Source organism: Triticum dicoccoides, chromosome 3A (genome assembly GCF_002162155.2).
Source record: "Triticum dicoccoides isolate Atlit2015 ecotype Zavitan chromosome 3A, WEW_v2.0, whole genome shotgun sequence".
Classification (NCBI taxonomy): Eukaryota; Viridiplantae; Streptophyta; class Magnoliopsida; order Poales; family Poaceae; genus Triticum; species Triticum dicoccoides.
Window position 1 is genome coordinate 221,349,811 of NC_041384.1, and position 24,186 is coordinate 221,373,996.

The 24,186-nt window shown below is 43.6% G+C and overlaps 1 pseudogene; it reads right to left on the reverse strand.

The window, feature by feature from the left end:
* LOC119272174 overlaps positions 1-23,408 on the reverse strand; it is a 42,524-nt pseudogene extending 19,116 nt beyond the window's left edge.
* Positions 23,409-24,186: the final 778 nt, after the last annotated feature.

The following is a 24,186-nucleotide window of genomic DNA, read 5'->3' on the forward strand; positions in this document are numbered from 1 at the left end:
TAGAACTAATGTCATTATTGGTGAGCCCAGGAAAGACAAGGAGGGCAACAAGGTCTTGGGGAGACATGTTGTGCTTGATAAGCAGCCCAATGGCAAGGAAGTGATCAAAGTCACCCTCAAGAATCCTACACTCGGAGGGCAACCGCAAGTGCAAGAAAATACTCGAGTTAAATTTGTCAAACCCAAGAGTCCAGAAGTTGGCAAGTGGAAGAGGAATGAGGCAAAAGTGCAGCGCAAGAAAATCAAGCCAGCTTTTGATATGTTGTTGTCCAAGTATGCCAATCATGCGGCTGGTTCTAGTTCTAACCGGTCATCAAATTGGAAGCGCTCAAGGTCACCTCCTCGGGAAGAATTTCAGCATCATGCAAGGCCATATGGGTCGTGGGCGCCAGGACCATGGATGCCGCCACCCCCCTATGTGCCATACTACGTGGGGGACTTCAATGGAGGAGGGAGGCAGCCCCCAATGGCCCCTTATGCTTTTCATCTGGGTTGGGCAGAACCAAGGAGGCCCGTTTGTGAGAAACTTTCTTATCCCACACGAGGCTGTTTGAACAATGGTGTCAATCGGCCAGTGCAAGATAATCAAAAAAGGGTCGGCAAGCAAGAATGGTGTGTTAAATCGCCAAGTGCTGCAATGGTCGAGTCAAGCAAAGGCAAGGAAAAAACCGATACTGACTCACTCATCTTGGGCTCCGAAACATTCGCCATACAACAGCCGATTATGCATAACGATCCGACTGAGCCGATACTTGCTATCGCGCCAAAGTACTTGGCTAATGACCTTGAAGGAAACACCAGCCAAGTAAAGATGAGAGATCCTAAATACACTCAGCCAAAGTGGTGTCCTCCAGGGCTGACAAAAACACAAAAGAGGAAACTACAGAGGTTAAGGAGTCAAGAGATGACAAAACAAGAAGCCGAGAAGCAAAGGGATAAGTTGTTCAATGACACTCGGCCCATGGTGCCTACAAAACCAGTGTGGAGGCCTAAGCAAATACAAGATGCAGTTGCTTCTACACCTATCACAGCAGCACCTGCGCCACCAAAGGAGGACGATGCGACAGCTATTACATCGTCTGCGACACTTCTTACTTCTCCTTCACTTGGACAAATTTCAGAATCGGTGGATGCACTTGAAGAAGAGGATGATATGTTGGACTATGAGTCTACGCCGGTTCATGAAGGTATGGATATCAATAAGGTATATTACTTACCTGCTGAGTTTCGTGCTGTCAATGAGGAAGGGGAGGTGGCTCAGCTGGATTTTGGCCCTAAAAATGCAATATTCGAGAAGCCAAAAGACCCAGTAACGCATCTGAAACCGTTGTATCTCAGAGGTCATATCAATGGATCACCGCTCACTCGGATGCTTGTTGATGGTGGTGCTATGGTGAATCTTATGCCGTATTCGGTGTTCAAAAAATTGGGGATGCATGATGAAGAGTTGATAAAGACCAACATGGTGCTCAATGGATTTGAAGGCAAAGAGAAAACTGAAGCCAAAGGTGTGATGTATGTGGAGCTCATAGTGGGAAGTAAAACTTTGGCTACCGCATTCTTTGTCGCTGAGGTGCAAGGTAACTACAATGTCATATTAGGCCGTGATTGGGTTCATGCAAACCAGTGCATGCCATCCACTATGCACCAGTTTTTGATCCAGTGGGTTGATGATGAAGTGGAAGTCATTCATGCGGATAACTCGGCCTGTGTTGCTTTGGCCGAGGCATCGGTGGATTGGCAACACCCAAATGCTACTTGCTTGACGGGATGTGACTTATCAAAATTCGATTTTCTCAGCGCAACCAAGAATGGTTTCGTGCCCGTCTCTTTAAAGCCGACTGAATGCAATCGGCTCCAAGGTATGGTATGTTTAAATGGATCCTAACTCAGAGTGGTTACAAAAGCGACTTGTAGAATATCGGTCCAATGAGAACGATATGTATGAGTCCATAGAAGAGTTAGATGATATGGATAAATTAGGACAAGGTTTTACATCGGCCGATCCATTAGAAGAGATAGATATAGGAGATGGTTCAACTCCTAGGCCTACATTTGTAAATGCAAATTTAAGAGCCGATCATAAAGCTAAGTTGATCGAGCTATTGAAAGAATATGTTTGTTGCTTTGCGTGGGAATATCATGAGTTGCCAGGTTTAAGCCGAGAGCTAGTGGAGCATCGGTTACCTATAAAGGCTGGTTTTAGACCATATAAACAATCGGCCAGAAAGTTTAATCCAAAAACATATGACCGGATCAAGGAAGAGATCGGTCGTTTGCTTAAAGCTAATTTTATTAGACCTTGCAGGTATGCCGAGTGGATTTCTAACATTGTCCCAGTGGAAAAGAAACGATCCGGCAAGTTGAGGGTGTGCATTGACTTCAGAGATCTGAATAGGGCTACACCCAAAGATGGGTATCCCATGCCAATAGCCGATATGCTTATTAGTGATGCTTCTGGACATAAAGTTATTAGCTTTCTAGATGGTAATGCCGGATACAATCAGATTTTTATGGCCGAAGAGGACATGTCCAAGACAGCTTTTCATTGCCCTGGTTTTCTTGGTTTATTCGAGTGGACAGTGATGACATTCGGATTAAAAAATGCTGGCGCCACATATCAAAGGGCTATGAATTTGATTTTTCATGATTTACTCGGTGTCATACTTGAAGTTTATATTGATGATATTGTTGTCAAATCGGATGTTTTTGAATCCCACTTGGCCGATTTGCGTTTAGCTTTTGAAAGAATGAAAAAGTATGGACTGAAGATGAATCCTTTGAAGTGTGCATTCGGTGTGTCGGCTGGTGAGTTTTTGGGTTTCATTATCCATGAAGATGGCGTAGAGATTGATCCCAAAAAGATAGAGGCCATACAGAAAGTGGAAGCTCCAAGATGCAAGAGAGATATGCAAAAGTTCCTTGGCAAGCTCAATTACTTGAGGAGGTTCATAGCTAATTTGTCAGGGAAGGTTGATGCGTTTACTCCTATCCTTCGGTTAAAGAATGATGCTGATTTCACTTGGGGGGGGGGCAAAACAGCAAGAAGCATTTGATATGATCAAGAATTATTTGTGCACTCCTCCGGTGATGAAAGCACCCAAGCATAGGGAACCCTTCAGGCTTTACATTGCAGCAAAATAAGAAGTTATTGGTGTTGTTTTGACTCAAGAAACCGAGGGAAAAGAGCATGCTATTACATATTTGAGCAGACACTTGTTGGACGCCGAGACAAGGTATACATTTATTGAGAAACTATGTCTATGCTTATATTATGCTTGCACAAAATTGAGACATTATTTAGTGTCGAGTGCTTGTATAGTAGCTTGTCAAACCGATGTCATTAAATACATGTTGCATAGGCCAATTCTTAGTGGTAGAATTGGCAAGTGGGCTTATGCTTTGATTGAATATGATTTGGCTTATGAATCTCTAAAATCCATGAAAGGCCAAATCGTTGCTAAATTTATTGTTGAACATCGGATTAATGACAAGTATGACATTGATATAAACCTTGTCTCATTAGTACCGTGGAGATTATATTTTGATGGTTCAGTTTGTAGCAATGGCCAAGGTGTTGGTATTGTTTACATATCTCCTCATGGTGCTGTTTTTGAAGCCTCATGCCGCTTAGAATATTTTTGCACAAATAATCAAGCCGAATATGAAGCATTGTTATTCAATTTAGAGATGTTGCTTGCTATAGGTGTTACACATATTGAGGCTTATGGTGATTCGTTACTAGTGGTGCAGCAAATATCCAAAGTCTTTCAGTGTTTGGACGAATCACTTAATGTTTATCTTAATAAATGTCTAGATATAATTTCTACTATGGATTGTTTTAGCATTGCTCATATATCTAGACATGACAATTGGAAAGCAAATGAGTTGGCACAACAGGCATCCGGCTACCATGTTGATCATGTCGTGTTTCATATTTCTGAAAAGCCGATGTCTAGTCTTGCCGGCGTAGGGGAGGCCGAACCGGACCCACCGTTTCGGCCATTAATGAAATATTCAATGCAGGAGAAAGTCAAGACTGGAGGAAACCCATTGTTGATTATTTGTGTGATCCTAGTAGAATGGTGGACAGGGCTGTTCGGCGGATGGCTTTCAAGTATACAAAGAGAGATGATGATCTCTATCGCCGAACGGTTGATGATGTTCTTCTAAAGTGCTTGGATGAGGACCAAGCGAGAGTTGCTATGGGGGAGGTCCATGAAGGTATTTGTGGCACTCATCAATCGGCTCCCAAGATGAAATGGTTGCTATGACGTGCTGGATTTTATTGGCCAACTATGATTAATGATTGCTTCAGATATTACAAAGGGTGTGAGGCTTGTCAAAAATTTGGTGATATTCAGTTGGCTCCTGCTGCTATGTTACATCCCATTATCAAGATGTGGCCTTTCAGAGGATGGGGTTTAGACTTTATTGGACAAATTCATCCGTCTTCCTCAAAGAGGCATCGGTTCGTATTGGTGGCAACCGTTTATTTCACTAAATGGGTTGAAGCAATACCTCTCAGGAACATGACACATACGGAGGTGATTAAATTCATAACCGAGTACATTATTCATAGATTCGGCATTCCTCAAACATTGACTACATATCAAGGCTCCTCTTTCATGTCACACCAAGTTAGAGAATTTGCCGAATCTTATAACATAAAATTGCTCAATTCCTCTCCATATTATGCCCAAGCCAATGGACAAGCTGAGTCTAGCAATAAAATTTTAATCAAGCTCATCAAGAGGAAGATTGAGGATAATCCAAGGAGATGGCATGAGTTGTTGTCTGAAGCTTTGTGGGCACATAGGATCTCAAGACATGGTGCTACAAAGGTGACTCCATATGAGCTAGTATATGGTCAAGAGGATGTTTTACCGGTGGAAGTGAATTTGAATGCTTTGAGAATAGCCAAACAAAATCGGCAGTACACTTTTATAACTTGATGATGGACAATATTGATGAGATTGCCGATAAACGTTTGGCTGCTTTGAAGGCCATAGAGAGGGACAAGTTGAGGGTAGCAAGGGCTTACAATAAGAAGGTTAAGTTGAAGAATTTTCAAGTTGGCGATCTCGTCTGGAAAGTAATTCTCCCGATTGGTTCAAGGGACAGAAAATTCGGGAAGTGGTCTGCAAGTTGGGAAGGTCCTTTTAGAATTGCAAGAATAGTTCCCGGAAACTCTTATTTGGTGGAATCCGTATAAGGGGCATTGTTACCTCGAGCTCTCAATGGCAAGTACTTGAAGAAATACCACCCAAGTGTGTGGCAAGAAGCCTAAGTGGGCAATGGCCGATATATGACTATCGCCCTTAGCACAGACATGGCCGATACCTGATTATCGTCCTGAGGAAAATAAATGGCCGATGGAGTGTTGACATTGTCCTTAGAACAAACACAATACAAGTTATTTTTCAGCACACAATCTTTGCCGAAAAACAGGGGGGCATGTGTTGACACCAGATTTTGGCATGGTCACGAATCCGGGTTCGTATGCAAAAGTTAGAGGCAACACTTCGCAGGCCGGCCCTGAGTGAGAAAGTATTCGGCCTTTGCCGGCTGAATGGAACCTTGCCGGGGTAAAACCTTACCGATGTGAGAGCTTGCCGGCGTGGAAAGCTTGCCGGCGGAGAAGCTTGCCGGCGTGGAAAGCTTGCCCGCGGAGAAGCTTGCCGGTGTGAAACCTTGCCGGGGAGGAAAGCTTGCCGGGGGGAAAAGCTTGCCGGGCGAAGACCTTGCCAGGGCTGAAAAGCTTGCCGGGAAAGAGCTTGCTGGGTGGAAACTGTCAAGGCCAATCCGACCAGAATTTGAAGATGGGCTCAAATGATTATCTAGATGGACTCGGATGAAGAAGTGTTCAACATGAAAGTTATTCATAACATCGAAACGGTCAACTTTGCTTTTGGATTCATCATCATCCGACGTAGTATACGACCTGCAGAGACGCTACAAGAGTCGGATGGTCCAGTCAGCTACATGACCGAGTCCGACTCAAAATTAAAGATGACCCCGTGGAGTATTCAAGATGGACTTATTTGGAGAAGTGATCAACATACGGATTGTTGGCCTCATCGAAGCGTACAAAATTGATATTTGAACTGTCTCCATCGGAAGTCATATGCAGATTCCACGGCCCAGGCAAGGAGCAAGACAGAAGATTGGATCAGATTCGGGCTGAATCCAAGTGGGACCAGAACTAGGACTCTAGGTCATGAATTGAAGTAATTTTCTTGTAAGGAAAGCCTAGATGAATCCTTTGCTTGTACGGGAAGTCTAGCCGCCTCTTATATATGTTGGGGGTGATGGCCGATTGAACAACAAACAATCGAACAAATCAATATACTACTTTTTCATCTACGTTTTATCTCTCCACCGTTTTTCTCTCTCGTTCTTCGCTGTTCTTTGTGTTTGAGAGCTGCGAATCCCGAGGCTCTAGGGGCGAGCGAATCGACCTAGGGCAGCCCATAACCACTGCAATCCCTGACGGGGTCCCTCCCGGGTGCGTGGGGTTTCAGGTCTGCAAAAGCGCCCGCCGATTGTCTTGCGTATCGCTCTGTCGGTCGGGTCTCCTTCGACGTGAGCTGCAGTGCATCACCCCGACGTCGAGGGTACACGTGACGTGTTCGTGTGTCAACACATGTTTGCAATGACAATTAGAGATTATAGTTGCTTGTGCCATGCTTAATTAGCTAGGAGCTTATAATGGTTTACCTTGCGTGCCAACATGCTATTAAAATGGTTGTGATGTGGTATGATAGGGTGGTATCCTCTTTTGAATGATTCGAGTGGCTTGACTTGGCACATGTTCACGCATGTAGTTGAAACAAAATCAACATATCCTCTATGATATTTATGTTCATGGTGCATTATATCCTACTCATGCTTGCATTCAGTGTTGATTAATTTTAATGCATGTTCATGACTGTTGTCGCTCTCTATCTGGTCGCTTCCCAGTCTTTTTCTAGCCTTCACCTGTACTAAGCGGGAATACTGCTTGTGCATCCAATCCCATAAACCCCAATGTTATTCCTGAAGGAAATATGCCCTAGAGGCAATAATAAAGTTATTATTTATTTCCTTATATCATGATAAATGTTTATTATTCATGCTAGAATTGTATTAACCGGAAACATAATACATGCGTGAATACATAGACAAACAGAGTGTCACTAGTATGCCTCTACTTGACTAGCTCGTTAATCGAAGATGGTTATGTTTCCTAACCATAAACAAAAGAGTTGTTATTTGATTAACGGGATCACATCATTAGGAGAATGATGTGATTGACATGACCCATTCCATTAGCTTAGCACCCGATCGTTTAGTATGTTGCTATTGCTTTCTTCATGACTTATACATGTTCCTATGACTATGAGATTATGCAACTCCCGTTTGCCGGAGGAACACTTTGTGTGCTACCAAACGTCACAATGTAACTGGGTGATTATAAAGGAGCTCTACAGGTGTCTCCAAAGGTACATGTTGGGTTGGCGTATTTCGAGATTAGGATTTGTCACTCCGATTGTCGGAGAGGTATCTCTGGGCCCTCTCGGTAATGCACATCACATAAGCCTTGCAAGCATTGCAACGAATGAGTTAGTTGTGAGATGATGTATTACGGAACGAGTAAAGATACTTGCCGGTAACGAGATTGAACTAGGTATTAAGATACCGACGATCGAATCTCGGGCAAGTAACATACCGATGACAAAGGGAACAACGTATGTTGTTATGCGGTCTGACCGATAAAGATCTTCGTAGAATATGTGGGGGCCAATATGAGCATCCAGGTTCCGCTATTGGTTATTGACTGGAGACATGCCTCGGTCATGTCTACATTGTTCTCGAACCCGTAGGGTCCGCACGCTTAAGGTTTCAATGACAGTTATATTATGAGTTTATGAGTTTTGATGTACCGAAGGAGTTCGGAGTCCCGGATGAGATCGGGAACATGACGAGGAGTCTCGAAATGGTCGAGACGTAAAGATCGATATATTGGATGACTATATTCGGACATTGGAAAGGTTCCGAGTGATTCGGGTATACTCGGAGTACCGGAGAGTTACGGGAATACGTATTGGGCCTTATTGGGCCATACGGGAAAGAAGAAAAAGGGCCTCAAGGGTGGCCGCACCCCTCCCCTTGGTCTGGTCCGAATTGGACTAGGGAAGGGGGGCGCCCCCTTCCTTCCTTCTCCTTTTCCCTTCCTCTTTTCCTATTCCATATGGGAGGTGGAATCCTACTAGGACTAGGGAGTCCTAGTAGGACTCCACACTTGGAGCGCCCCCTCCTAGGGCCGGCATCCTCCTCCCTTGTTCCTTTATATACGGGGGCAGGGGGGCACCTCTAGACACAAGTTGATCCACGTGATCATATTCTTAGCCGTGTGCGGTGCCCTCTTCCACCATAATCCTCGATAATATTGTAGCGGTGCTTAGGAGAAGCCCTGCGACAGTAGTACATCAAGATCGTCACCACGCCATCGTGCTGATGGAACTCTTCCCCGACACTTTGCTGGATCGGAGTCCGGGGATCATCATCGAGCTGAACATGTGCTAGAACTCGGAGGTGCCGTAGTTTCGGTGCTTGATCGGTCGGGCCGTGAAGACGTACGACTACATCAACCGTGTTGTGCTAACGCTTCCGCTGTCGGTCTACAAGGGTACGTAGATCACACTCTCCCCTCTCGTTGCTATGCATCACCATGATCTTGCGTGTGCGTAGGAATTTTTTTGAAATTACTATGTTCCCTAACAATTCCATATGATTCCACCATACCTACCTATATACGGTATCTACCTGCCGTTCCAAGTAAATTTGTATGTGCCAAACTCTAAACCTTCAAATAAATATCCTGTTTTGTATGCTCAAATAGCTCATGTATCAACTAGGGATGTCTGTATCTTTCATGTTAGGCGGGTTATTCTCAAGAGGAGTGGACTCCGCTCCTCACTCACGAGAAAATGGCTGGTCATCGGGATGCCCAGTCCCATGCTTTATGCAAACTAAATCAAAATAATTGCAAACAAAACTCCCCCTGGGACTCTTGTTAGTTGGAGGCACTCGTTGTTTCGAGCAAGCCATGGAATGATGCTTGTTGGTGGAGGGGGAATATAAACTTTACCATTCTGTTTGGGAACCGCCTATAATGTGTGTAGCATGGAAGGTATCGCCATCTCTTGGTTGTTATGTTGACAATGAAAGTATACCGCTCAAAATATTATTCATCTCTATTTCAAAACCGAGCTCTGGCACCTCTACAAATCCCTGCTTCCCTCTGCGAAGGGCCTATCTATTTACTTTTATGTTGAATCATCATCCTCTGATTAAAAAGCACCAGTTGGAGAGCACCGCTGCCATTTGCATTCATTACTGTTAGTTAACATTGAGTATGACTTGACTGGATCTCTTTTACCATGAATTACAATGTCTAGTCAGTCCTTGATCTTTAAAGCTGCTCTGCATTTATGTTTTGTGGTCTCAGAAAGGGCTAGAGAGATACCATCTTGTTATATCATATTATGATTGTTTTGAGAAAGTGTTGTCATCCGAGATTTATTATTATTTCTCTCTAGTTGATTATGCCATTGATAAGTAAACATGAGACCTAAGCGTTATTGTGAATATGGTTAGTTCATAATCTTTGCTGAAAACTTGAATGCTGGCTTTACATATTGTAAACAATAAGAGCAAACAGAGTTTATAAAAGTTTTTCTTTATCACTTTCAGTTTGTCAACTGAATTGCTTCAGGACAAGCAAAGGTTTAAGCTTGGGGGAGTTGATACGTCTCCGTTGTATCTACTTTTCCAAACACTTTTGCCCTTGTTTTGGACTCTAACTTGCATGATTTGAATGGAACTAACCCGGACTAACGCTGTTTATAGCAGAATTGTCATGGTGTTATTTATGTGCAGAAACAAAAGTTCTCGGAATGACCTGAAACTCCATGGAGCGCCTTTTTGGAAATAATAAAAATACTGGCAAAAGATCAAGACCAGGGGGGCCACACCCTAGCCACGAGGGTGGGGGCGTGCCCCCTACCTCGTCGGCCCCCTGGAGCTCCTCCAACCTCAACTCCAACTCTATATATTCTCTTTCGGAGAGAAAAAAATAAGGGAGAAGGATTAAGCGCGTTTTATGATATGGAACCGCCGCCAAGCCCTAAAACCTCTCGGGAGGACTGATCTGGAGTCCGTTATTGGCTCCGGAGAGGGGAATCCGTCGCCATCGTCATCATCAACCATCCTCCATCACCAATTTCATGATGCTCACCGCCGTGCGTGAGTAATTCCATCGTAGGCTTGCTAGACGGTGATGGGTTGGATGAGATCTATCATGTAATCGAGTTAGTTTTGTTAGGGTTTGATCCCTAGTGTCCACTATGTTCTGAGATTGATGTTGCTATGACTTTGCTATGCTTAATGCTTGTCACTAGGGCCCGAGTGCCATGATTTCAGATCTGAACCTATTATGTTTTCATGAATATATGTGAGTTCTTGATCCTATCTTGCAAGTTTATAGTCACCTACTATGTGTTATGATCCGGCAACCCCAAAGTGACAATAATCGGGACCACTCCCGGTGATGACCGTAGTTTGAGGAGTTCATGTATTCACTATGAAAGTGTGTTATATCGACTAGAGGGGGTGAATAGGTGATTTTTATTAAATTCTTCACTGAGGAATTTGCCGGTGAGGAAATTCCTTAGCGAAGAACTACTAGTAGCGGAATAAGTACTCAAAAGTAAACATAACGGAACACAAGCATAGTCATCATGATGAAATGAAGACAGGCACAGAGTACAGGAAGCGTAAGCACATGATAACACAGGATGAAGACAAACAGACTAAAGAAATTGAACTGAGGAAATTGAGAAAGTCTTCAGTCAAAGTCCTCAAGCACAGATATGAACAAACACACAACACAGTTCTGAGGAAATAAAAGAGTTGAGGAAATAGAACCAGTAGGCTTGGTGAAGACAATGATTTGGTAGACCAGTTCCAACTGCTGTCTCAGTTGTACATCTGGTTGGAGCGGCTGAGTATTTAAACTCGAGGACACACAGTCCCGGACACCCAGTCCTGAACACGCAGCTCAGGACACCAAGTCCTCACCGTATTCTCCTTGAACTAAGGTCACACAGACCTTGTCCAATCACTCGTGGTAAGTCTTCAGGTGACTTCCGAACCTTCACAAACTTGGTTACTCGGCGATCCACTATTCCTCTTTGATGCTCTAGACCATGACGCCTAACCGTCTCGAAGAAGCACAGTCTTCAAAGGTAACAAACGCCGGATCCACGCAGGATCAATCTCTTTAGTGATGCTCAATCACTTGGGGTTTGTAGGTGTTTGGGTTTGGGTTTTTCCTCACTTGATGATTTTCGCTCAAAGTCCTCGGAGGATGGGTTGCTCTCAAATGACAAGTGTCAGTTTCTCTCGGAGCAGCCAACCAGCTGGTGGTTGTAGGGGGCGGCTATTTATAGCCTAGGGAGCAGCCCTACATGCTAAGACATAAATGCCCTTCAATGATATGGCCGTTAGGTGGATAGATATTTTGGGACAGCTGGCGCATAGCACAACAACGGTCGGAATTTTGAGTAGCAAAATCCACAGGGCTATCATGTTCCTCAGTGTGTAGGCAATCCGCACTGGCGAATTCCTAACTCCTCACTCAGAACAAATTCCTCAGAGACCAGAAGAACTTCGTCTCTGTCACTGAAGAATATGACTGGACTGTATGAGATTTCCAATGGCTTCACTCGAAGGGATTGGTAGGTGTAGGATTTTGAGTTGAGCATCACATGGAAATTTTTCCTTAGTATTTCCTCGACCCCCTTTAACAGTACGGTGTTTCCTATGACTCAAGAAAGAGAAAATGAAACTATGAAAACAAAAGTCTTCACGCTTCATGTTCCTCGAATGAATACCAAGTCTTCAAGGTCACACCAATTTCTTCACTTTCAAAGTCTTCAGAAAGTCTTCAGAAATCCAAAGTCTTCAGTCAAAGAACTTCATTTTTAGGGGTCGACTTTCTCTGTAAATATCAAACTCCTCATAGACTTATAGACCTGTGTATATTCACAAACGCATTAGTCCCTTAACCTATAAGTCTTCAATAAACCAAAATCACTAAGGCGCACTAGATGCACTTACAATCTCCCCCCTTTTTGGCGATTAATGACAATATAGGTTAAGTTTTCAACGGGGATAAACATATGAAGTGTAAATACTGATATTGAGGAATTTGATTTCAAGATATAGAAGAACTCCCCCTGAATATGTGCATGGTGAGGTATTTGCTTTTGAAGCATTGCACACTTGAAGAGTAGAATCATGGAGATCTCTCCCTATATCTTGTAATTCACACACGCATTTGACATATCACAGTGAAGAATTTGAAATGCATGGTGAAATATGGTGACTGATGTAATTCAGCATGCGTGCATTAGCATATATGACGAATAAGCATGCAGAAAAACATATCAAAAGTATCAGAGCACCATCGGGTTTAAGTTTACAACTCGGTCCAATAAAGTCTCAGAAGAACGAGAGTTGTAACTTTACAAAAAACACCCATATAATAGACCCACTTGAAGACTAACTCAAAATTCTCCCCCTTTGTCATCAAATGACCAAAAGGATCGAATATGAGGACTAACGCCCCTGAAGAATATCAAGTTGATGAAGGAGCGCCAGCGTTGTTGGGGTCATTTGTCGTAGTAGGGCCTGCCGCAGTGTCGTCCAAGTCTTCATTCTCATCAGTGTCGCGCGATGAAGAATATGAGCTGGCCACCAAGGAAGGAACCTTGACCTTCTTGAATTTCTTCGGTGGAGGTGCAGACCAGTCAAAATCTTCCTTGAGACCCATTTTTTCAGATCTTCTTCACCATACAGATGTGACAGAATGGCCCAGGTGCGACCGAAGACTTCATGGAGGTAGTAATGGTTTTTCTTCACTTCATTGTGTGTAGCAGTCATGTTGTGAAGAAATGAACCAAACTGGCGCTTAACCCATTGTGTGTAGCTCACGGTCAGTCATCACACGAGGAGCAGTGGCTTGAGGAGTAGACTTGGGTGCATTGGCAGAGTCATGTGCGGCAGAGTCATCATTGGTGGAATAAGAGGCAGCTTTGCGAAACTGTCCATCCAATGGACGAATGCCTTCATCTATAACAGTTGGTGCCTTGCCCTTTTCATCAACTGAGGAATAGGTCTGCTTGAGGACTTAAATTGGGGGCAAGTAGCTGAGGTGATTCTGAAAATCGGCTTTGTAGTTGAGTGAAGATCTTGTCCTGAGGAATCTCATAATCCAAGGTGCACAAGGATTTAGCTCAAATGGAGACAGTGCAACATTTGCCAGAGTCCTCATGAAGAAATCGTGATAGTTGACAGGAATGCCATGAATGATATTGAATACCAGATTCTTCATGATGCCAATAATTTCCTCATCAGATGAGTCGTGGCCTTTGATAGGACTCATTGTCCTCGTAAGAATACGATAGACAGTTCTGGGCACATAAAGTAATTACTTCACGAAGAATTTGGTTTGTGGGGCCTGACCTGGCTTCAAAGGTTTCATCAGAACCTGCATGTAGTGATTTGTAAGCTCAGGTTCACTGTAGATGCAACAAGCTTCTTCAAGGGGAGGACTGAGTGGTAAGGCACGAAGCAATTCAGTAGCTGGTGTTGTGTAGTGAGTGTTCTCAGTCATCCAGTCCAGCACCCATGAATTCACATCTTCAGAATCTCATGTGATGTGCAGCGTCGCATAAAATTGAAGAATCAGTTCTTCATTCCAATCGCAGATGTTAGAGCAAAAATTTAACAGTCCAGCATCGTGAAGAACACTGAGGACTGGCACGAAGCACGGCAGAGATTCCATATCCATGTGAGGAATGTGCTCATGGTAGAAGATTTTCTCTTTGTTGAATAGCACTGAGGAATAGAAATTTGCTTGACTAGCAGTCCAGAAACGCCTCTTCCTTATGCGAGCATAATCATATGGGTTGTAGTCTTCGAAGAATACGTGCTCGGCGAAGAAATCATTAGCCTTGAACTTTTTCTTGCGTGAGAATGGATCCTTTGGTTTGGGTAGAGGAGTGTCAGTGAGTTGCATCACGACCTCAAGAATCGCAATCTCAGGTTCTTCAGGCTGAGGAATTTATGGTTCCTCTTCAGTGGCAGACTGCGTCTTCACATGTTCAGCAGCAACAGTTTCTTCAGCACTAGTGGCTGGAATTTCTTCACGTACAGATGAAGTGGGGTGAGTTTCTTTAGAGCCCATTTGAACAGTTTGTGCAGGGGACTGAGGTATTTGCTGCAACAGTGTGAACATTGGAGAGTTTGGATGCTGACTTTCCCAGAATTCTCACTCATCACTGGTGTGGAGCAGCCAACGTCCACATCTTCATCTTCCATTTCTTCAACTCTGGCCTCTTCAACCGTGAACTGGGGCATAGGCAAGGAGATAACAGGTGTTGAAGGGATCGTATCCACTTCAATTTCTTCATCTAACTGCTCTGACAAAGCAGCAGAAGGAGTTTCTTCATCAGATCCGTTGGGGATCACATATTCTTCATAGAAAAGAACAAGGTCCTTTGATGGCATGATAGAGAGAGGAACAACATCAATGGGATTTTCAAATGAGCTGGTCAAAGGCTTCATCTTCTTCGGAGCTGAAGAATCTGAAGTAGTTGATGTTTTCCTTTTCTTCACTGATGCACGCTCTGCAGCCTTGGTCTTCTTCACATCTGATGCAGATGGAAGGATCGGAGTTGGTGTTGGCGCAGGAGGAACAGAGGAATCTGGTTGATTTTCTTCAGGCACAACTAATGCAGTTGCCCTGACTTCATCAGTTTCTTCAAGCACACCACTAGTGGATGCCCTGGCAATTTCTTCAGCGGCTGGTATGCAGTCATCAGCCCTGGAACTTACATGTTCTTCAGCAGCCTGATTTTCATCAGCGGTGCTAGCATGTTCTTCAGTCGGCTGAGCAGATGCTTCAGCCTGATGAACTTCCTGTTGCGTTGGGGCTGCAACATTTGAAGTGAAGTTATCCGCAAGTTTCACAAAACGAACCTTAGCTCCAAACAATCAGCGCGGTATGCGTCAAAGTCATCACTGAGTTTCTTGATCTTAGTTTGAATAGTGACAAGTTCTTCAGTTGTCATAGAGACAACGTTTTTCTTCAGATAGCGCTCCTTCTTGTACTGCGCTTTCTTGATCTGCCTGGCCTTCTCAAATTTCCATTTTTCTTCTTGTATGAAGTGGGTCAGCATGTGACTTTGGCCAGGAGTCAGCTTGAAGTCAGACATGGGAGTGTTGGGGTCCTTGTGCCAAACGTCAATGTATTCGAGGATCAACTTTGGATCCAAAAGTAGTGGCACATTTGTTCGCTTGACTCTAGCGGCCCTGACTTGCCTATCTCTGATGATTTCAGCAAGTTCGTCATCATCAGCTTCGTCTTCTTCAGACGGCACTTGGAAGGCAACTTGCTTCTTCTGAGGACTAGGGCAAGGACCTCGTCCAGTAGTGGCCTTTGTCTTAAGTAGAGAGGGTCCCGTTAAGGAATTTGGTGCGGCTGAGGAACTAGCTGAAGCTCCTGAGGCAATTGAGATGCCTGTGGTCCTTTGACACATGGCGAGATGCACAGGTGTAGAGGACTTTGTTGGAGCGGCTGAAGACTTTGGCGGAGGAGCTGAGGACTTTGGAGGAGCAGGAGCAGCACGAGGAATTGGCTGTGAGGGCTTTGAGGATTCTGGACGTGAGGGCATTGCTGATTCTGGCCGCGAGGGCATTGCTGATTCTGGCCGTGAGGGAATTGCTGAGGAACTTGGCCTTGAGGGCACTGTTGGTGAAGCACTTGGCTTGCACGCAGGCTTCTTTGACATAGCCTTCTTCGGCTTGACAGAAAAGGCCTCAGTAGAGGCAGCAGCAGCAGCAGAGTCTTCATTGAATTTCCTCACTGCTTCTCTGGCTTGCTTAGCCAACTTGGCTTGGCGTTGGCCCATTCATCAGGATAGTCCTCACCGCACTTGAGGCTAGTGGGATCAGCTATTTGGCCAGGTGCCAATGGAGGTCTTGGGCATGGAGGATTGAGTGCGAATTTCTTCATGTATTTTGGAGTTACATACCTATACTCCCTCCATTCTCTTGCCCATCTCCTTTCTATCCTCTGTAAGCGCACCTTGCGCTGATTTTTGTCCTGTTTTCCAAACTTGGCTTCATCAGGAGTGCAGTAATCCTTGTATATATCATCAGGGATTTCAAACGATGTGTTGACCTCAGCCCTCTTTCCTCCTTTCTGTGGCTTCTTACCATCAGCCATTTTCTTCAGTTGAGGAATTTGAACAATTGAATTCTCTGAAGAAGTATGCAACTTTTCTTCGAGGAATGCTGCAAATGAGTTAAGTTCATGAGAACCTAGTGATTTAGCAGCTGACATGAATACCTGTGAACAGAGTATAGTTGCGAGGAATTTGGAGAGGTCATATGCGTTCTTAGAAGGTTTTGTAAAAAGGACAAGTTTGAGGAATTTGAACAGATGAGTCTTGAAGAATTTCACTAAGCGTTCTTTGTCTTAGGTTCCAGAGTTGTATAGATCGAAGATCCACACAATTGAGGAATCTTGAAGAAAAATGATGCTTAGAGAAACGAATCAAGAGCAGATGACTTGTGAGGTGTTTAGTGTGTGAAGAAATGAAGAAAAACACCTTTGAAGATTTTGTAGATAATCATTTGAATCAAAGAGGGCAGTAAACGTAACTTTTAATTACCCTGGACGAAGAACACGACAAACAGTGAGGTGGAGAAGTGATGTTCGTCTGTGTAGATCTTCCACGCCCTAACTCGGTGGAGGAAGACAGCTACGACGGCGGCGGAGTGAAGATTTCCGCGGCCGGCGCGAGTACGGCGGCGACGAGGTTGACGTAGTGAAGCTCTTCCTCACCGGTGACGATGAAGTAGCAGCGGCGCTAGGGTTTGAGAAGCTCGAGGCGGAGAGAGGCCGAGCGGAGTAAAAGAAGTGAGGAAGGGGAAGAGGGGTATTTATAGCCATGGTGAAAACCGTTCGCCCGAAGAAATTGGACGAACGTGCCCCTGACCCTTCTCATTCACTTGACATGTGTCACCCACGTACTGAGAGGTGGAGATCGTGTGCGATCGTGGGTGAATGGATAAGTGTATCATGGGATGCGGAATGGTTTGAGCGGCAAAGCCGAAAATTTAGATAAGATAGGTTTTAAAGTTCCGTTCGCAATTTTTTCAGCTGACAAGGACACAGTGAAGATTTTGAACGAGTTTCAACTAGAACGCACGTAAATAATTAGTGAATAGATTGGGTTGAGTTTAGCATAGAGGGGGAAGGGTCCGGTCACATTCACTTAGAAGAAAAACCAACTTGAAGAATTAGCAATAAGTGAATGTTGTAGAGGACGTAAACAGTGAAGACAATGCAAAGTTGAAGAATATTGAACAACTGAGGAATTTCAACTTTTGGTGGTGGCGTGACCCACCGTATAAGAATGATAATTTCAGACACCGCGTACAATTATCGTAGGGTTCTGAGAATCAATTCTTCGTTAATTTCTTCATACTTAGAGTGTTATTCTTCATTGATTGAAGAAAAACGTTTCTTCATGTGTTGCACATCTAAGTCATCAATTTTGCATAAGTGTTAGGATGAGTATCCTTTTCAAAGAACATTTGAAGATTCTAGGATATTTAGCTCACACTGCAACTTGCTAAATCTCTTCTCATCCAAGGGCTTTGTGAAGATATCGGCTAGCTGTTCTTCAGTCTTCACATGCTCAATAGAAATGTCGCCCTTCAACACATGATCACGAAGAAAATGATGACGAATCTGAATGTGCTTAGTCTTCGAGTGCTGAACTGGGTTGTGAGCAATCTTGATGGCACTCTCATTGTCACAGAAGAGAGGCACATTCTTCATGTTGACGCCGTAGTCCTTGAGAGTTTGCTTCATCCATAGGAATTGAGCACAGCAAGAACCAGCGGCAATGTACTCAGCTTCAGCAGTAGATAGTGATACACAGTTCTGTTTCTTCGAGGACCAACAGACCAAAGATCGTCCGAGGAAATGACATGTACCAGATGTTGACTTGCGGTCCACACGATCACCAGCATAGTCAGAGTCAGAATATCCAATGAGATCAAAAGCCGAGCCCTTGGGGTACCATAATCCAAGTGTTGGTGTGTGAGCTAGATATCGAAGAATATGCTTCACAGCCTTATGGTGTGATTCCTTCGGTGTAGCTTGAAATCGGGCACACATGCAAACACTAAGCATTATGTCTGGCCTAGATGCACATAAGTACAATAAAGAGCCAATCATGGAGCGGTATACCTTATGATCAAAGTTGATACCATTTTCATCAGTGCACAGATGGCCATTTGTGGGCATAGGAATTTTGACGCCTTTGCAATCTTGCATGCCGAATTTCCTCAGTACATCCTTGAGGTATTTCTCCTGAGATATGAATATGCCATTGCGTTGTTGACGAATTTTAAGACCTAAGAAGAATTTCAACTCTCCCATCATAGACATTTGATATTCTTCACTCATCATATAGGCAAATTCATTACTATAACGTTGGTCAGTACAGCCAAAGATAATATCATCAACATATATTTGGCACACAAACAATTCACCATCATAAGATTTAGTGAAAAGAGTAGGGTCGAGTGAACCGGGTTTGAAGCCTTTCTTCATGAAGAATTCCTTCAAGGTATCATACCACGCCCGTGGGACCTGCTTGAGGCCATAGAGGGCCTTGTTGAGCCTGAAGACTTTGTCAGGATTCTTTGGATCTTCAAAACCTGGGGGTTGAGCAACATATACGTCTTCCTCAAGCTTACCATTGAGGAATGCACTTTTCACATCCATTTGATATAAAGTGATATCATGATGGTTAGCATAAGCAAGTAATATGTGAATAGCCTCAAGTCTAGCAACAGGTGCAAAAGTTTCATCGAAATCAATTCCTTCAACCTATGTGTAGCCTTGAGCTACGAGCCGTGCCTTATTCCTCACCACAAGGCCATTTTCATCTTGCTTGTTGCGGTAGATCCACTTTGTGTCAATGATATTGTGCTTGCGAGGATCTGGACATTTGACCAGTTCCCAGACATTGTTGAGCTCGAACTGATGTAATTCTTCTTGCATGGACTGAATCCACTCAGGCTCCAGAAATGCTTCATCTACCTTAGTGGGCTCTGTGATAGAGACAAAAGCATAGTGCCCACAAAAGTTAGATAAATGTGAAGCTTTTGAGCGTGTGAGAGGACCTAGCGCTTTGATGTCATTGATGATCTTTTCAACTTGTACTTCTTTTGAATGTGAGGATAAGCTGGTTGTCATTGAGGAATTTGACCAGCATTCTCTTCAGCACCATTTTCTTCAGTATTTTCTTCAGGTGCATTAGCTTGACGTTCTTCTTGTTCTAGAATGAATTCTTCAGCAGATTCTTCAGTAGGAATGACATCCTCAGTAGCCTTGAACTTGATAGTTTCCTCAGGTGCTGGTCCATCTATCACAGTATGTAGGTGCTCTCTTTGCGAGCCATTAGTTTCATCGAACCGCACATCTACATTTTCAACAACCTTGTGAAGAACGTTGTTGAAGACTCTGTAGGTGTGCGAGTCCTTTCCGTAACCAAGCATAAAACCTTCATGTGCTTTCGGTGCAAATTTTGAGTTGTGATGAGGATCTCTAATCCAACATTTAGGACCGAAGACTTTGAAATAACTTACATTGGGTTTCTTATCAGTGAGGAGTTCATAGGTAGTCTTCTTGAAGAATTTGTGAAGATATACTCTGTTCATGATGTGGCACGCAGTATCAATTGCCTCAATCCAGAACCGACGAGGCGTTTTGTATTCATCAAGCATAGTGCGAGCCATCTCAGCAAGAGTCATGTTCTTGCGCTCCACGATGCTGTTCTGCTGAGGAGTATAAGGAGTAGATAACTCATGAGTAATACCAAGTTCATCAAGATAGTCATTTAGACCAGAATTCTTGAACTCAGTTTCATTGTCACTTCTGATGTGCTTGATCTTCACACCAAAGTTGGTTGAATCCCTCGAGGAAAATCGTTTGAAGACTTCCTGCACTTCATGTTTGTAAGTAACAATGTGTACCCATGTGTATCGAGAGTAATCATCAACAATAACAAAGCCATATTGAGATGCCTCATTTGAGACTGCAGAATAATGGTTAGGACTGAAGAGATCCATGTGAAGCAGTTCAAATGGACGAGTAGTGGTCATGATAGTCTTCGCTGGGTGCTTAGCCTTTGTCATTTTCCCAGCTTCACAGGCTCCGCATAGGTGATCCTTGAGGAATTTGACATTCTCGATGCCATCGACATGCTTCTTCTTCGCAAGCGTGTGCAAATTCCTCATGCCTGCATGACCAAGTCGTCGATGCCAGAGCCAGCCTTCTGAAGCTTTTTCAAGTATGCACACGGCTGGTTGTGGTCCTGTAGAGAAATCAATAATATACAGGTCTCCTCTCCTAAAGCCTTCGAAGACTTTGGAATTGTCAGCTTCCATAACCACAACACAACGGTACATGCCAAAGACAACAACCATATCAAGATCACAAAGCATTGAGACAGACATAAGGTTGTATCCTAAGGACTCAACAAGCATGACTTTGTCCATGTGTCAATCCTTTGTGATCGCAACCTTACCTAGACCCAATACCTGACTTTTGCCTTTGTCGGCAAAGATGATATGCTTCATATGCAACGGAGATAATGGAGCATCCATCAATAGATACTTGTCACCAGTCATGTGATTTGTACATCCACTATCGAGGACCCACTCAGTGGCTTTGGGTTGATCATCCTGCAGATGAATTAGTGCAGCTTACAAACTCATATACTTCATCAGTGAAGAATATGACATCAATTCATCAGATCAATTTCATCAAGCAAAAGAAAGTATGAGGACGTGAGAAATGAAAGTTCATTTCTTCATGATTAGCCTGCATCCTATCAGACATACTCAGGTCTCTAGCAAATTCTTCAGACGATTACGTACGTCTGGAGACCTGACCCTGCAGAAGAGATTAGTTCTTTTTCTTCACCACCCACATCTGAAGGGGTGGCTAAGAGTTCATCATTCTGCGAGCTCCATAAGAGAAAGGTGGCATAGATGCCATTCCATTTCGTTTCACATAAGAGGGGTTAGAGTAAGTATAAGAGTAAGCAGAGAAATTCTTCGGGGACTTATGGACATAATGATTTGAAGAATAATGCACATATCCATAATCCTTAGATCTTCTCTGCGAAACAGACGGGTTAGCACGATGATGTTCATATGAGGACTTTGATCCTTTTGAGGAATATGATCTGTGTGAGGAGTTTGGTCCGTATGAGGACTTGGATCCATATGAAGTATTTGGTCCATATGAATAATTTGACCTGGGGTTCCTATTCTTCACAGGTGGTGTCATGATGACATTCACCTGAAGATTTTCAAGGCATCTTTTGGGAACCCAGATTTTCTTCATAGGGGGACCGTTCCTGCAGTTAGTGCCAACATATCTAGCAAATATTTCACCATTCTAATTTTTGAACAATTTATAGTTGGAGTCAAATGACTCATCATCAGAACGAGGAGATTCACATGCAAATCCAGATAAGTTAGATGGATCAACTGGAGGTCCCTTTGCAGCAACCCATGTAGTTTTGGGGTACTGATCAGGCTTCCAATATGTACCATCGACATTGAGTTTCCTCTCAAAGGCAATACCCTCTTTCCTAGGGTTCCTGTTGAGGATCTGCTTTTTAAGCACATCACAAAGAGTCTGATGCCCTTTTAGGCTTTTATACAGGGCCGTATCCCGGAAATCTAGGCCCCAGAGCAAGATCACAATTTAGGCCCCATTGTATAATAAAGCCAATAAAAATATTTTTATTAATCACTGTATATTTGTGGTAGTAGTATAGATTTTTTTAGCAATGTGGTAGTAGTACAGTATTTCAAAGGATTACAGAACACCAAAAGAAAAAACTTTGAGCTATTAGGATACCAGAGGGTGCACAGACTCGAGAAAGAACGATGTAAAGTTAATTTCCAAGGAATTAATTCGGGGGTTTGATTTGCCACTGAGCACTGAGGTCTCAAGGAAGATAGAGAAGAGCACTGTAGAACTTGATAAGTAATCTGCTTCAGGAGTTCTCCTTGCGTTATGCAGAGAGACAGGTTTGGTTGTGGGGCCTCAGTCGGTGGTGGTTCCACGGTTGACTGCTATTTTTTTCTCTTTACAATTTCATTTCACGGTTCATTAGTTTGCGATCCACTTATTATTAGTACATGCTTAGAAAAATTAGGGGCCCCATAGTTTTGGGGGCCCTGTGCGGCTGCTCCGGTTGCACATGCAGAGATACGGCCCTGCTTTTGTACATGCCTGCCATGTACAATTCCTTCAACCCTGCATCATTAGTGATACTAGCAATGTCCTCAGATGAGGAATTAGTGATAGCAGAGGCATGTGAAGAATTTGAAACATTAGCAGCATTTGAACATTCAGGTGAAGAATTAGCAGATTCACGTTCAATGCATTTCAAACAAGGAGGAACAAATTCTTCCTGAGAAGCGCTGATTTGTTGAGCAAGTAATGAATCGCGCTCCTTCTGAAGATCTTCATAACTCACTCTTAGCTTCTCAAGGTCTTGCTTTCTTTGAAGAAACTCATAAGAAATCTTCTCATGATCAGATAAGAGAGTGTTATGATGATCTTGAAGGGTGTCATACTTAGTATGAAGTCTCTAAAGACTTTCAGCCAAAGCTTTTGACTGATCCATTTCTTCACTCAACATAGCATCGCTCTTATTTAGCATGTAATGAAATTTTTCCAAAGCTCTTTGCTGTTTAGTGGCAAGGGAAGCAAGTTTGACATAGCTGGGTCCAAATTCATCACCAGATTCATCATCACTAGACTCGGATAGGTAGCATTCAGTTACCTTAGCATCTTTTGCCATAAGGCATGATGTAGAAGATGATGATTCTGGTTCGAATGCCATCGCTTTGAGAGATTCCTTGAAGTCCTCAAACCAAGGATCATGACAGGTTCAATGACCTTCATAGACCTCAGAGAGATGGTCCCAGATAAGCTTCGCATGATCGAGATGCATGATATTCCTGAACTAATTTTGAGACAGACAGGAGCAGATGACGTCCTTCGTCGCGAGGTTGAGAAGAGTGTACTTGCGAATGTCATCTGCTTCCGCCATCTTGCACAGATCGGTCAGACCAATCTCAGTGACGGTCCACAGCTCGCTGTTCATCGCCATGAGGTGCTTCTTCATCATGGCCTTCCACTTGGGATACTCGTGACCATCAAAGATGGGGCATGTCACTTTCTTCATACCTGTGGTCGACATAACTAAACTCCAGGTGGTTAAACCAAAATCACACAAAACAAGGGAGTACCTTGCTTTGATACCAATTGAAAGTGCGTTATATCAACTAGAGGGGGGTGAATAGACGATTTTTATGAAATTCTTCACCGAGGAATTTGCCGGTGAGGAAATTCCTTAGCGAAGAACTACTAGCAGCGGAATAAGTACTCAAAAGTAAACATAATAGAACACAAGCATAGTCATCATGATGAAATGAAGACAGGCACAGAGTACAGGAAGCGTAAGCATAGGATAACACAGGATGAAGACAAATAGACTGAAGAAATTGAACTGAGGAAATTGAGAAAGTCTTCAGTCAAAGTCTTCAAGCACATATATGAACAAACACACAACACAGTTGTGAGGAAATAGAACCAGTAGGCTTGGTGAAAACAATGATTTGGTAGACCAGTTCCAACTGTTGTCTTAGTTGTACGTCTGGTTGGAGCGCCTAAGTATTTAAACTCAAGGACACCCAGTCCTGAACACGCAGCTCAGGACACCAAGTCCTCACCATATTCTCCTTGAACTAAGGTCACACAGACCTTGTCCAATCACTCGTGGTAAGTCTTCAGGTGACTTCCGAACCTTCACAAACTTGGTCACTCGACGATCCACAATTCCTCTTGGATTCTCTAGGCCATGACGCCTAACCGTCTGGAAGAAGCACAGTCTTCAAAGGTAACAAGCATCGGATCCACGCAGGATCAATCTCTTCAGTGATGCTCAATCACTTGGGGTTTGT